The sequence below is a fragment of the Acanthisitta chloris genome, unplaced genomic scaffold (genome assembly GCF_000695815.1).
Source record: "Acanthisitta chloris isolate BGI_N310 unplaced genomic scaffold, ASM69581v1 scaffold9309, whole genome shotgun sequence".
Lineage (NCBI taxonomy): Eukaryota > Metazoa > Chordata > Aves > Passeriformes > Acanthisittidae > Acanthisitta > Acanthisitta chloris.
The window spans coordinates 1-4,808 of record NW_008690792.1 but is presented as its reverse complement, the minus strand read 5'-3'; positions in this window follow the sequence as shown (position 1 = coordinate 4,808).

Sequence of the window (4,808 nt, the reverse complement as noted above, 5' to 3'; positions counted from 1 at the left end):
TTTTTCCTCCAGCAACTATTTATAGGTTCCTATTTCTGTAAACAGACAGGATACATGATGATGATTTTTTGCTGCTTTCTGCAGGACTAACAGCTGAAAATGGATACAAGTGGAAAAAAGTGCAATTCCCTGCCCCTCCCAGCCCTCCATCACATGGAACTGGTGCAGTTATGAGTCACTGTTCATTTATTTTCCCTGCAATACTTCCAGACCCAAGTTTTCATTCTGCTGCTTCTCCTGGACATGAAGAGATCCATAATATGTATAGAAGAAACTGAGTGCTAAAAAATTCAGGTTTCCAATTGATCTTTTTCCAGGTGTCTCACCCTTTTCTTCCCTTTCTCTAACTACCACTTGAAGCTATTTTTGCTAAGAACTTTAACACCAACTAAGTGAGAAATTGTGGGTTTTGGCACCCTGCACTTGCTGCCTTCTGTCCTTCTCTCCCACCTGACTGCAAAGGAGTGCAATGGTAAAAGTGTTTGCTCCTATGATTTCCTCCTAACTTTTATTTTTCCCTCGAATATTATTCTTTGCAATAAGCCTGTTTGAATCACACACATAAAAAAACCTCATGAAATGTCCCTGAAGTTTGCATGATCTCATATACAGCAAACAGAGATCTTCATTGGGTGTTCCACACATCAAAAATTGATGTCTCTAAAGCTCATGACCCACTGAAAATTACTTTCCTGAACAGCTGGAACGCGTTCCTCTGGTGGAATTTCATGTTTTGCACCTTGGCAACTGCTGACACTACTCATGCACAGGTGTCCTACCATGAAATAGTCTGGAAATGCTTCAACACACATCCTGCAGTAACTGGGGCACAGCAGAGGGAGCAGTGCCTGCACAGAGGAGTTATTCATGATCCTGCTTTTCATAAACAGCTGGACAGATGCAGTTTAGGGAGTCATCAAGTATCTGTGGTAATGTGGCACAGCCTTTAAGCAATGAATAATTTCTACAAGGCAATGTGTATCTATTATTTGTTCTTGGCCTAGTAAAAAATAATGAGCTTTGACTTTGGCATGAACAGTAGAGGGTGAGACACTCACAGACTATCCTAGCACTGGTGTATGAAATGTGGAGCCTAAACACAACTATAAATGTCAAATTCCAGGAAGCTCTTTCTGTTAATGCTATTAAGATTGATCTATGTGAAGTACCAATACACCAAGGACAAAACAAGTCAGTATACAGATTCATCTTCTGCTCACCTCCCAGTCCCAAGCTCATTACAAGTTCTCAGGCACTGCTGGTGTGGCCATGAGCAAAGAATCTCAGAGCTCACTGCAAACAGCATTTTCACCTGGGACACAACTGCTGCTGAGAGCAGAGACCACTGTGGAGCTGCACTAACAGAGCACTCACACAGGACAGAGTTACCATCACGCAGTTTCCGGCACTTAGTCCACACCTTTCTCCTATTAATTACACTGTTATTTTGAGATATCATTGAATGGTTGGAAGGGACCTTAGAGCTCATCTTGCTCCTGCCATGGGCAGGGACACCCTCCCCTAGCCCAGGCTGCTCCAAGCCCCATCCAACCTGGCCTGGAACACTCCCAGGGATGGAGCAGCCACAGCTTCTCTGGGCAACCTGTGCCAGTGCCTCAGCACCTCAGAGGGAGGAATTTCTTCCCAAGATCCCATCAAACCCTCCTCTCTGTCAGTGTGATGCCATTCCCTGTGTCCTGTCCCTACATGCTCTTGTACTACACACAGGAGTCACACCCTCATTACATGGAGCTCTTTTCAGCTCCCTGTAAGGCTGTGACAGCACAGGTTCCCTGCACAAAAAAAAAAAAAAGGTATTCCTCAACACTGCAGCCAAGGCAGTGAATTCTACAGTGCCACTGCAGCTGGGAGTGGGGAAGAGGTTCAGAGAACAAACCACTAACCTGAACACAATAATTAGCAGGAAAACAACGACCAGCAGTGCTCTCCTCGTAGGCTACTTAGAAAATATGCCCCAACCAGCCCCAGTGAAACAGCAGGACACAAGCACTGTTAGCTCACTTGGAACACTAACAACTTGTTGTCACTTGTATCCTAAGCTGTGAACATAAAAATGTGGAAACATTTCCTTATCTCGAGGGGTTATTAATGCAAGTTAAGATTCCTTAAATGAGGCAATACAGATGTCAATACCTCACTGCACTGAGCTGCTGACAGGTGATGTCAGGAGCTGTGACTAACAACTTATGTAAACAGCACTGGAGCAACTTCATTTCTCTTCCGTGATCCACACTGAATTACACATCTTAACATCAATGTGAAGTTCAAGGTTCAGCTACTATATTTATATATTAATACATTTAAATCTTTCTACTGGCACTAAGATGTTCACACTCCCAGTTTCCTAACACAAAGGAGTATGTGGCCAAAGTGTATCAGCATCTGACAAGTTTTCATTAACAGCAGGAGCACAGAGACCCTGAATAGAAGGCTGAGACAGTATCTATAAGGTGTATACCTTTCTATATACATGTATATATTACATTACAATATGTAATATTACATTATATTAAATGTATATATTATATTAGTTATATTACATTAAATGTATATATTACATTACAGTTATATTACATTACAATATATTAGATATACATAATTATAATTAATATGAATGTATTAAAAAATAATGTATGAGAGAGTAAAAATGCAGCTACCAGAGCACCTCCCCTACACTGTCAGAGTATGAGGCACTAACTTCCTTTCAGGGCCATCAGTACATGACCAAGCAAACATATACAAGTAGAAATGGGGAAGTTGCTGTACAACTTTGGTTTTAAGAGAAGAGGAAGAGTCTCACTTCTGCCTGAGGTAGAGCAACAGCCTAAGCCTGTTTTTCTATGGCTAGAAAAATAAAGAAAATAAGGCAAAAAGACCTGTAGAATGCACTGGTTTGGGCTGGGGTAGGGTTAATTTTTTCCTAGCAGTTAGTATGATGCTATGTTGGTAACAGAGGGTGTTTTGTCACTGCTGAGCAGAGCTCACACAGCACCAGGGCCTGCTCTGCTCCTGCCCCACCCAGCAGGGCTGAGCTGACATGCTACAGCCAGAGCTAATAACGCAGGGTGAGTAAGGCCTGACCTAGGGATGGTCACACACACCCGGTCTGACAGCTTCAGGGCAGGCTATGCCTTTCTGCCCAGTCCTCCCTGCTCCTCCTGCCTTCCCTTTGCTCCCAGGTCTCTGCACACCCCCGTGGCCATGGGGCCTGTCTATCAACTGCTGACAGACCTCGGGCCTGACTTCTGCTGGAAGATTAGAGCAGTTTAAACCCAGCTAATTACACACAGGCACTCAGGCAGGACTCCAGGCTCTGGCTGCAGCCCCTGCTCTTCTACAGAACTCCTTTACATCCTGTCATGTGTTAACAAAATACCTCCAAGTGCTTAATCCCTCAGTTTCTTCCTCCTCTTTCAACTGGAAGCAATACAGACACTACCCTAGAGTGGGGAGACAAACTGGTTTTGAGCCAGCACAGATGTTTTCATGCAGTTTACTGTCAATACAGAAATGCAGTGAGTCAGGCTGGAAGGGACCACAGTGGGTCAGCTGGTCCAACCTCCCTGCTCAAGCAGGGTCAGCCTAGAGTAAGGAGATGTGTCCAGACAGTTCTTGACTATCTCCTGTGAGACTCCACAACCTCTTCGTGTAATCTGTTCCAGTGCTTGGTCATGCCCTTTCTCCCTCCATGTTCAGTTCTTCCTTTACAGCACCAAAAGGAATTTATTCTCCCCATTTACAGGATACTACTAAAACCAAACGTTTACCCAAACAGGTATTTTGTCCCTTTTGAACTAAAACCTTAAGGAAGACTTAAAAAAAAACAAAAAACCACCCCCAAAAATCCCCATGACACACTGGGCAAACATTAGCCACACCGGAAGTGATTTATTTCAGCTGCGAAAACAGAGGGGAAGGAAAAGGCACAGACGTTATACAGACTCGGTTTAACTCTGTCCTTACCCATCAGAACTCACTGCTGGTGCTATCAGCACTACAACAAGGTGCTGCTCTCCCCGAGCTGAGGATCTGCGGCCGAACCGAAGCACAACCAGCCCGGAATGCTGCTGGCTGTAAAATGGCTGCCACGACAGATGCTGCTCTTATTTATTATTTATTTCCCCTCCCCAGCCTGATATTCATTATTTATTCCCCTCCCGAGCCTGCTGCTTCTACTCACACCCAGCACACACCACTCTCACGTCGCTGCCCCTCTCACTATCCCACCAATATTCCTTCCTGGCGTTGTTTCTTCCCCTAACTCCGACAAACCCAACCCAACTCCCTTTACCACCTTCCTGCAGGGCAAAAGAAGGCTCAGGGATAGGATTCCAGGCACGGCAGGGCCCTGGGTCCAGCCCCAGCCTCCCACTCGCTTTTTGGGCTTAGACAGCGTGAAAACACCCTTAGAATCACTAAGGCGTCCAACAGGGTGAACCTACACTAGGCCCTGCGTTCCTGGGGCAGGTAAAAGCTGCTGGAAGGGATTAGAGGGGTTGGGGCGCAGAAAGGGGCTCAAGTCTTCATTTACGGGGGGAAAAATGGGGAGGGAAAGGGAGGAAAAAGGGGAAAGGGAGGAAAGAGAGGAAAGGGAGGAAGAAGAGGAGAGGAGCGTTTAATTTTCCAGCGCTGTAGGATTAGGCTCTCCCTGTCGAATTGCAGCTCCTGCTTCCAGCGCCGTGTCCAGAGAGCCAACAGTGCCGGCCGAGCAGCCCCAAGGGCCCAGCCCGGGGCAGGGCCGGAGGATGCTGAGGGTGTTGTCCCCTCAGCCCCGAGCACAGCCGCCG